Source organism: Pituophis catenifer, unplaced genomic scaffold, assembly GCF_029215685.1.
Source record: "Pituophis catenifer annectens isolate HBS135680 unplaced genomic scaffold, rPitCat1.0.hap2 SCAF_2, whole genome shotgun sequence".
NCBI lineage: Eukaryota > Metazoa > Chordata > Lepidosauria > Squamata > Colubridae > Pituophis > Pituophis catenifer.
The window spans coordinates 175,074,124-175,085,241 of NW_027256882.1; positions in this window are offsets into that span (position 1 = coordinate 175,074,124).

The following is an 11,118-nucleotide window of genomic DNA, read 5'->3' on the forward strand; positions in this document are numbered from 1 at the left end:
TGCCATTCAGAATGATAATGACAATTTGCTGTGTGGAAGGACATTTAGAAAGGACAAAGGGGAGAACTAACCAATGGGTTGCCCGCTCAGTTTTAAAGGTGGGTTGAATCAGTGGTGGGTTTCAAAATATTTTACTATCGGTTCTGTGGTTGTGGCTTGGTGAGTTTGGCTTGGTGGGCATGTCAGGGGAAGGATACTGTAAAATCTCCATTCCCACCCCACTCCGGGGAAAGGATACTGCAAAATCCCAATTTCCTCCCGATCAACTGGGACTTGGGAGGCAGAAAATAGATGGGAACGGGTCTAGTCAGAATTTTTACTACCGGTTCTCCAAACTAGTCAAAGTTTCTGCTACCGGTTCTCCAGAACTGGTCAGAACCTCCTGAAACCCACCTCTGGATTGAATACATTCACAGCAGAAAGATCTACCTTTTTTGAAAAAAAAATTGAGGTCTTTAAATAGTAAAAAACCAATTTAAATTAAAAGAAAAAAGTGTGGAAAGAAGGGGAAAAATAATAAAGAAGTGACTTCCAAATTCCACCATATTCAGCGTAAGCTAATATACTTTTTCACCCCCTTTTAAAGTTACAAATAGAAAAATTCACTCTTCTCCACATAGCTTAATTCTTATTTACTGTATAAGCAGTCCAAAAATTATCTTTCCAATCCTAGTTCAGCAAAAAGTTCATTAGGAATAGGTCCAGGAATATCAAACAAATTGTGTAATCCCTGGTCAAACAGTCCAACTGTACAGTATTGCTTCTTACCCTACAGAATCTTGACCTTTAAATCATTCATATGGCATCACAAGATTTCATTTTTCATCACTTTCTGGTATTTAAAGAAGCCTTCACCACCTTTCTTTGTAAATCCCACAGAGGTATCACCCATAGTTTCTTGTTGCAGCTTTTTCATGTCCAGAACCTTTTCTTGATTTGGCTTCTGTAATCTCATTTTAGTAATCTCAATTTTATTATTTTCCATGCCTTCAAACTCTATGTTTATGTCAGGTTAAAGAGTTTTTTTTTTTAATTTTCTCACTATCTTCTAAAAGTTTATCCATTGAAATATGTATCGGTTCTGAGATGCTAATTATTAATCCATGTAAAAAAAAACCTCTTTAAGATAAGAAAAAAGTCTATTGTAGCTGGTTTAGCCATTTTAGCTCTTTTCTGCCTGGCCCTTTAGCTCCCTCTAGCGTTCATTTGCAACCTTCATCAAGCCTCAGTTACTAATATGGATTTAGTTCAGTTTCAAGTCATTTCTCACGAATATATTATTTAACCATGTAATTTTTCAAATCTTACAGCCAAACTAATATTCCAAATCTCTGTGGTCTGCCAATCCATTTAAAACTTTTTTTTTTTGCAAATGTAGCTGACAGATGTGGCTGGCATCTGAATAAAGGCTGCTTGGTAACATACAAACCTAGTTGAAAGTTTTTTAAAAAAGTTTGATGAAGTGATAATGGTTACACCATCACTATAGTTTTTTTATCCTCTTCTCCCCATTAATTTCACGCCCTCTAACTCCATTTGTTTCCCTTCCAGCCTCAGGGTTTTTTTGGGGGGTGGGGTGGGGCTGTCCAACCTCTTGAACTTCCAGACATGGTGCTAAGTTCAGGGATACTCCTTATGAGCACTCAGTATCCCCTTAATCAGCAATACCAGTTAACCAGCCTCCCCATTATCTTTCTAGCTGCCTCCAATCCAGTGGTTGAAATTCAAATTTTTAAACTACTGTTTCTGTGGGCGTGGCTTGGTGGGCGTGGTGTGGCTTGGTGGGCGTGGCAGGGGAAGCATATTGCAAAATCTCCATTCCCACTCCACTCTGGGACCAGCCAGAGGTGGCATTTGCTGGTTCTCTGAACTACTCAAAATTTCCACTACCGGTTCTCCAGAACCTGTCAGAACCTGCTGGATTTCACCCCTGCTCCAATCTATGCACTCCACGCCCTATCTACTAATTACCTGGTTCTTATTAAGATAGCAGGGAGTGGGGATGGAGGTAAAAATCTAACAAGATAAGTTGGCCCATATCACACACCTAGGTTTCCATCTTTTAACTGGGAAATTAAAGGTGCCACCTGAGTCAACACTCGCCCAACATCAATATCTCCCCAAAACCTTCCAATCTAAAGCTCAATAGTCAAGGAGTTTAGAGCTTTAGAGCATAGAATAATAGAGTTGGAAGGGACTTGGAAGTCATCTAGTCCAACCCCCTGCTCGAGCAGGAGGCCCTATATCATTTATATCATTTCAGAGAAATGACTGTCCTGTCTCTTTTTGAAAGCTTCCAGTAATGGAGCACCCACAACTTCCGAAGGTGAGTTGTTCCATTGGTTAATTGTTCTCACCATTAGGAAATTTCTACTTAGGTCTAGGTTGCTTCTCTCCTTGGTTAGCTTCCATCCATTGTTTCTTGTCTTGTCTTTTGGTGCTTTGGAAAAGAGTTCGATGCTCTCGTCTTTGTAGGAACCCCTTGAATATTGGAACATTCTTATCATGTCTCCCCTAGTCCTTCTTTTCATTGGACTAGATATACCCAATTCCTGTAACCATTCTTTGTATGTTTTAGCCTCCAGCCCCCTAATCATTTTTGTTGCTCTTTCCTGCATTCTTTATAACATCAACTCTTTATATTTAAAGAGTAACAGAATCTTAAAGTTTATGTTAAACAAGGTCCAACATGATAAATGAAATTGGTCGCTGATTCATATGGATAATTCAATGGAAGCTGCAGATCCACCAGTCTGCTCCCACTCCCACTCTACTCCATATTCATATCGGCCAAAATATTTAATAATTTTAATGGACTTTTAATGTTTGTATTATCTGTATTTTATCTTGGCTGTTCACCACCCTGAGTCCTCCGGGAGTAGGGCGGTATAGAAATTTGATAAATAAATAAATAAATAAATAAATAAATAAATAAATAAATAAATAAATAAATACCATCCTTGAGCTTCTGCATCTACTCTAAAGATTAGAAAATTAAAAAAAAAACACAATAATGTTGGCCCTGAAGAGCACTTGACTACCTGAATCTGTTTCCCCATGAAGCTCAAAATAGATTGTTTCTGCATATATGTGACTTTCAATAAGGAAAAGGTCTACCAGTTTCTATCATGTGGCCACAATCTAAATTCATTTCTTGATGGTTAAATTCCTACAGGAACTGTTTGTGCACAGTAGCGGTAATGCTTCAGAATGTATTCATGTAGTTAAGATGTACTGAAATTTCTCCAACATCTCATTCTTAGCATAAGCATTTATCTTATTTTTAGCAGAGAGAGAGTGATTTGTGCAAGACCAACTGTCTTATTGCACGATTTATTACTATGGGCTGCATGTTCATTTACATATACGCGACTAACAGTAATCCTTGGAGTGGTGCATTATTAGACTTCAAAGTTGACTAAGCCTTCTCATTTTTAATCAGCGTGCTTTGAAATTCTGTGATTGTACTTTTAAATTATTCCTAAATTGTTGTGATCCTGCAGGCTTTAACCTTGTATTCGTAAGATGGTCAGCTTTGTAAGTCTTAGATTTCCTGTAATTGAACATTTGTTCCATAACATAAAACAAATTTTAATAATAGAAATATGTGAAGTATAAAAGGTCTTTTGTGACATTCCAGGCCTACAATCATAGGGCTGGAAGAGATCTTGGAGATCCTCTACTCCAGGGGTGGGCAAATGTGGCTCTTTTACAACCTGTGGACTTCAACTCCCAGAATTCCTGAGACAGCTGTCTCAGGAATTCTGGGAGTTGAAGTCGACAGATTGTAAAAGAGCCACATTTGCCCACCTCTGCTCTAGTCCAATCTTCTGCCCAAAGCAGGGGGTTCTTATGCCATCCTGCACAAATGGTTGTGCAATCTTTTCTTGAAAACCTCCAGTGATGAAGCACCCACAACTCTGGGAGGCAAGCTACTTTCATTAATTAATTTCTCCTTATTTCCAGGTCCAATCTCCCTCCGATAAGCTTCCAGCCAGTTTCTTGTCCTGCCCTCAGGTGCTATGGAGAGCCCTCTTCTCTGTGACAGCCCTTCAAGTATTGGAAGATTGCTATCATCTTTCCACTAAGCCTTCTTTTCGTTAGATTAAACATATCTAGTTTCCTTAGCCAATCATCATATAATTTAATCTCCAGGCCTCCTAGCTCTTTTTATGCTGTTGATACAGAGTTAGAATTATCAACCTCTAAGTGTGATAGCATTGGCCATTCAGTACTGGCTTTTTGAGAGCTCAGTCTGAACTAGATGTAGATCCGTGATGCAGTGGTGAAATCCTGCCGATTCTATCTGGTTCGCCCGAACTAGTAGCGGTGGCGCGTGGTTCAGTGAATCGGTAGGGGTGGCAGTGCGAGGCTCCGCCCACCCACCCGGATGTCATTACTTCCTGGTTTTAACGAGGAAGTAACCTGTTTTTGACCCTCTGCGCATGTGCAGAGAGTCAAAAATCAGATGTGACGAAGAGTGTGCACTTCTGAACCAGTAGGGAAGGTAAGTAGATTTCACCCCTGCCGTGATGGCGAACCTATGGCATGCGTGCCACAGGTGGCACACAGCGCCGTCTCTGATGGCACACGAGCCATCGCTTCAGCTCACCTCCGCTGTGCATGTGCCTCCCACCAGCCAGCTGTTCTTCGGGTACCAGCTGTGCATGCATAGGGGGGGCAGGACATGTGTAAGGGGTGTGTGCGGATGTGCAGGGGTGGGGCACATGTGGGGGGCTCTGCATGCATGCGAGGGGGCAGAGTGCATGCAGGGGGTGCGTGTGCATGCGTGGGGGTGGGGTGCATGTGGGGGGGATGTGCACACATGTGGGGGGAGGTGGGGCATGTGCGGGGAGCACACATGCATGCACGGCGGGATGAGGTGCATGCAGGGGGCCATGCGTGCATTGTATTTTGGGGGTTCGGGCACGCATGCATGCATTTGTGTGCACACGCACGCGCTTTGGGCACTCAGTCCAGAAAAGGTTAGCCATCATTGATCTAGACAATGTTCATCACCCGGGTCTAGTGGAATGTTCAAACAACAGGTGAGGGATCACCTGGTCAAAGAACTACAGACCTGACACAGGTTGGCCATCAAGCCTTTGTGACTAAAGGAAATTGCAATGAGGAACTAAGAGAATATGAGAAGCCTGTCAGAATTGATTTCTGCATAAGGGAAGCCTGTCAGTATTGACCTCTACAGTAATTTTTCTTCCCTTTGGTGTTTTTAGTTCAAGGCAATTACTGGCCTAAAATCTGCATCTTTATTTTGCCAGAAGTCAACCCAAGCAGATGTTTGGAACTCTCTTGCTGGTGGAAAAGAAACCACGGATCCTTCTCCCAATTTCTCTCTTCCTTGGCAGGCTCCAGCCATTTCCCTCCATTTCCCCTTACTGTGGTGATTTCAGGAATCTACAGTGGGAGGGGAAATCTGAGAAAATGTTCCTCTTTTGCTCAGCTAGTGGAAAAGCTGGATGAAACGGTCTGCTGGCTGAAAGTATCTTTTGGTGCACGGGGAGCCTTTTTGTTGGATCAGGCCCAGAAAAATAGATGTGTGATTATCTCTTTCCAGGGTGGAATGTGGATAAGTGTGCGTGTGAAGAGGGGGGAGAGTCTAGACTGGGTCAAGATTGTGCCAAGTCAAGCAATACACCGGCCACATTTTCTTTGTTGTGTCTTGAATATTTTCTGCTGCCCAACCTTTCTGCTCCACCCACTCCTGTGCATTCCATCTTTCCACCATCTCCTCTTTCTGCTGGATTCTTCTACCTCTTCTCCTTCAAAAGAGCCACCTCTTGAAAAAATAAGGAAACAATGTCAGTGCCTTGCAACCACCTTATAAAATCAATTTGTTGGGGGCACTGGGAGGAGCAGGTCAACCCATTGATTGCGCTGAATTATTAAGGCCCATCTCCTGAGATCCAAACTAAAGCATTCTTCTTTGGTATTTATTAGGGTAATTATTTATAAAGTGCTTTAAGGTGTGCTATGTGCAGAATACAGATTAAAACTCATACTTGGTGATAGCACCTATCTGATCCTGGCAAAAAGTAAGCAGGATCAAACCGGGTTGATACTTGGAGGGGAGACCATGAGGAAGCACCAAGGGAGTAGACAAGACTGAGAAGGCTAAAAAACATCCTGCAAGAACGGCAAACCACTTTGTATTCTTGTCAAGAAAGCTGCATGGACATGGACATGAAATCTCCAGAAACCGAGTCTGACTTCAGAAAGACTTTATAGATTGAAAAGTCTATAAGTCTATAGTTTCCGCCCAGAGGCTTACAGTCAGTCTAATAGACATGATATGAAAGGAAGAAAAGCTGAAGAGGGAAAAGAGTAACCAAGCTTGCAAGCACCAACTTTTACTGGCTTGCCTTAATGATATCACCAAGGTTAGGGGGCCCTGAGTAAGGTTTCCCAAAGCCGGTACCCTGCTTTTGCCAGATATCATGGCTTTTGTATTTTAGGAAAAGATTCCTTGACTGAACTGCATCATCTTCTGAAGCTGTTCAAAGGTTTGGACCTCTACATTTAATTAATTTTAAATAAATAATTTTTACAAAGTTTTATGAAGATCATAAAATCAACTAATAGAGAATAAGAACGATAAAGAAGGAAAAAAAGTACAAAAAGAAAGAATAGAAAAAATAGAAGTTTCCAATTTCCTTTCCAGCAAATATAAGTACAATTGCAAAATTATCTATGATTTTAAAAAAAAAAGCTCATTTTTTCTTATTATCCAGTCAAAACCACACCTCATGAGCGCATTTTTATTTTCATTTCATGCAAAAAAAAAGTCTGTAGGGGTTTCCAGTCAGCCATAAATGCAGATATTGTTTTTTTCTCTAATCAAAGAGGTTAATTTAGCCATCTAACATTTCATTAAACTAATAAGCGTTGTGGTGAACTGAGGGCAGCCATGAACAGCCACGCTCCTGACTGAGTGGACCCAGGAAGGTGATCAAGAATAAAGACTCAGGGAGAATAAAGATAGCTGTTTCTGGCTCCAGTTGTGGGAAGCCTCCCATCTGCCTAAGATTGTCTGCTCTTGTGTAAATCTCGGTCACAGCTTCAGGCCTGAATAAGCAGGCTCAGGTTGTGGTCACCTTAAAAGCGGCTGCTGTCTCGAACGTGGTTTCCACAATGATCTGCGAGCCACATTTGTCAACCCATTTGAGCAGCAAGCAGAGCATTCCAAATCCACACAAGTTTTCAGCTTTTCCTTAAATGTATGGATAGGCAAAATTATGATTACTTCAGGGGAAATGTGAAATAATTGCCTGTAGTAACAGTCTCTTTGCAAAAGTGCAATGTAAAAAAAAAAATAAGTTTCATGCTGCCTCACAGGGCCGGATTTTCCTATGGGCTAACTAGGCTTCAGCCTAGGGCCTCAAGATCAAGAGGGGCCTACATTCAAATTGTTAGCAAAATTTAAATTACATTTTCACTATAGGTGAAAGGGCCTCATAAGTGGAATAGCCTAGGGCCTCTTTTCATCTAAATCCGGCCCTGCTGCCTCATGTATTGTACTGTCCCTCAGAAAGAGGCCAATGATGGCATTTAGCTGTGAGGAAAATAGGGCTTTCTTGCCCACAGTCACTCAGAGAGGATGCTCCCCTGACCCGTCTGTTTCACCCTCCCTTTGCTTCCCCTTTGCATACAAAACAAAATTTGCCCGTTCCTAAAAAGGGTTTATGGCAGGATCTCAGAATTCCAGCCCTGTGAATCATCCCACACCAGGTCTCTCGGTGGTGCCAATTATAGCTCGCCCGTTTTTTGTTTTTTGTTTTAATCCTCCCGCTTCTCCCGCTTGGGCTGCACCAATGGGAGTTCCTCCCTTTCCCTTGTTTACTCCTTTTGGATGCCTGCGTTGAGGGGGTGGTGGGGGTGGTGAAAGGATAAACGAAATGCCCTGTTTAGCCTCCCACCACTTTTGCACCTCTATTGATAGAGATTATCCGGGGGGGGGCGGGGGGAGGACCAAAAGAGGAGGGGGCAGATTCCTGAATCCGATTCCTAGTTCCTTGGAAATGTGGGTGTGCGAAATGGATGATCTGATGCTCCAGAAAAGGGATCAGAATAGGCTGGGGATGCAGACGCTTTCTTACTATAAAAGGAGCGCGTTGGAAGAGGGGAGGGCGAAGAAGGTTGCTAGATGGTTCGGCGACAGATGAAAGGGTGTGGAACATCTTTTTGTGCCGGGGAGGGGCGGCGTGCAAAATTAGCTCCAGGCGCTCCCTTGCTTGTTGCTCAAAATGGATCGATGGCCACCAGATGGCGCCATTGCCTCGCCGAATTACACTGGCGTCACCTTGGCTCTCCGAAGCCCCGATTTAGGGTTTCAGACGCAGGAATCGACCCGCGTGTGTTGGCGCCCCTTTCTGACGACCAACCCCCCCCCCCACGATCGCTGCGCCGCCGCGGTTAACTCGCAGGATCTCTTTCCTCGTCGAGGGAAGCTGCAGTTCAGTATCGGGAGAGCGGGGAACCCGACCAGCCCAAGACCTTTTGCACCCCATCCCATCATCCCCAGCTGCTGAAATGCTGCCTCCCAGGGAGCCATGAAATGTCTTTCTTGTTTTGGGTGGTTTTTTCTGAGCCTCCCTCCGTTTTTTTGTTTTTGCTTTCTCGAAAGGGAGGAATCATGACTTCCCGGCTCTAGAACCCTCCCCCTGAGTTGGGGGGGGGGTGTTGACCGCAAGGCCCGGGCAGAGGGTCGAGGAGCACGTGCCTCTCTGGAAGCAAGGCGAGGGTTCCAGCCTTCATCTGCAACCCATTTCCTCAGGCGGAGGTCTCCAATATCACACATAGCAAGAGGGGAAAAGAAAGCATTTACCTCCCAGATCTTTTTCCTTCTTCAGATCCCACCACCTCCCTCCCTGCCTGGTATCTTCACCTACCCCGAAACGCCCTAGATAGAAGAAGTCAGAACTGGCTGCTGAGGCCACAGAGACTGACATCATCCTGCATCCCAAAATGTGCCTTTTGTCTCGGATTCTTATTATTGATGCTTACTTGTCTCTCACCTTGCCCTTACTAATAGCAATAAATAATAACCGAAGACAAAAGAAACAAGAAAGGGGATCATAGTTCCCTCATCTGGGCCGGGGGCTTCCCATCTCTGGATTTATAATCAGCTGTTATTCTTCAAGGTCTGTCCTACTAGAACAGCTATTCCTGTGGGAACCAGATTGGGGCTTAATTGTGGGAAGAGGAGAGCAGGGAAAGGATTCAGCACTGCCTCTCTGCCGGCTTGAAATGCTGATTTGTTGATCAGCTTTCATCCTGGGCTCCCTCTGACTGAAGCAGATGGATTTTTCCTGGCTCTCCCAAATCAAGCCCTTGAACCCCTGACTGCAGCTTTGGGATGCTGTATTCCTCTCTCCCACTCCCCCCTGTCCTTGTTTCTGAATCTGAGGTGCATGGCAGGGGAGTCTCTTCCATTCCCACCTCTCCTTGGCTGAAGACACAATTGGCACACAATGCCAGCGCAGTACGCAATTAATGTTCTAAAAGGCCCCTGATTGTAATTAATCTTTATGAGGCTGCTCTGAACTTCTAGCCGATTCACATTATAATCTTTTGCTTCTCTCTACCCAGAGGCAGAAATGGAGGGGGGGGGGGACGTGTGAGGGAGAGAGAAGTGGGAGATGTTGGGGATGGAGATTTTTACAGGCACACAACAGTCTGTGGCCTAGTGCTAGACTGTTTTTAAATTAGAGAGAAGTGTTTAAGGCCATTTGGGTTTTTTCTTCTTCTTTGGGACCACACCCTGGTTACTGATGAGAAAGCAAGTGGGTGGGTGGGTGGGCTTTGTCAAATGGGGGTCTTCCAGAGATATGGAATTGCCATTCTCATGATGCCAGAATACAGAAAGATTACAGGGCTGGTCCTATTAGGGACAGGCTTGGGTTTCAAGATTCCTTCCAAATAATGTAGGGAAACTACTAAGGAGTTTATTCCCCACCCTACCCCTCCCTGTCTGCTATTTGTGGCAAAACACACTGCAGAACTGTGGGGCTTAGGCTAGGGGTGTTGCTTACTACATCTTTTGCTACTTAAAGTTTGTTTTCATTTGCTTCATCTTAAAAGCTCTCTTGTGGCCTGTGCAATGGCCAGTGGGGCTGGGGCCTCCACATGACTAGAGTGGCTCTCTTTGTTCAAACCACAGGTCCCCTTGTTCAGAAAAACCCTCTCCAATAAGGAATGTTGTGTTGGATGAATGTAACAGTCTGCCCAGCCCAGCTATATGCCTCAAAGGAACCACTTCCTTGCTTCCAGTCCTGGGGGATTGATATTCAGAGATAGGATGCTTCTGATCCAGAAACAGTAAATGGCCAGCAGTGGTAGTCAATGACATATGCTTGTTTGTTTGTTTCCCAGCATTATTATTTTGAAAAATAAATCAAGGCGACCAACATACCTAGTACAGTGGTAACCAATTGAATTTGGTACTCAATGCATTTTGACATGAACATTTTGTTCTGTACTCATCATTTGTTTGATACTTAACGCACAAGCTAGAACCTATCAATGTTGGCTGCCTTGTGACTTACTACATTATTCCCTATGGGAAAAATCTATTTAGCACTCATCGTTTTTGGTACTTATTGCGCCTCCCAGAGCCAGTGAACAATGAGTACCAAGGTACCATTGTACTTCCTCCTCCTCCTATTTTTCCCACAACAACTTGGTGAATTGGGCTGAGAGATAGCGGTGGTATTCAAACAGCAAAGCAAGAATAGGAAATCAGATCAACCAATCAACTGAGGACGTGCACCTTTGCGCATAATTGGGATTTGGGAGGTGTGTGCATTGACCCCTCTGCAGCCATCTGCAATCTACGTTTACCTATCAATCCCTTTGCAGTGTAGGTATGTTGTGACACCTATGTATAGTTGCGGACAACTCTAAATCAACCCTTACGAGCCTTGGTGGTGCAGTGGTTAGAATGCAGTACTGCAAGCTACTTCTGCTGACTGCCGGCTGCCTGCAGATTGGCAGTTTGAGTCTCATCGGCTGAAAAGTTGATTCAGTTTTCCATCCTTCCGAGGTTGATAAAATGAGGATCAGATTGTGGGGGGCAATATGCTGACTCTGTAAACCGCTTAG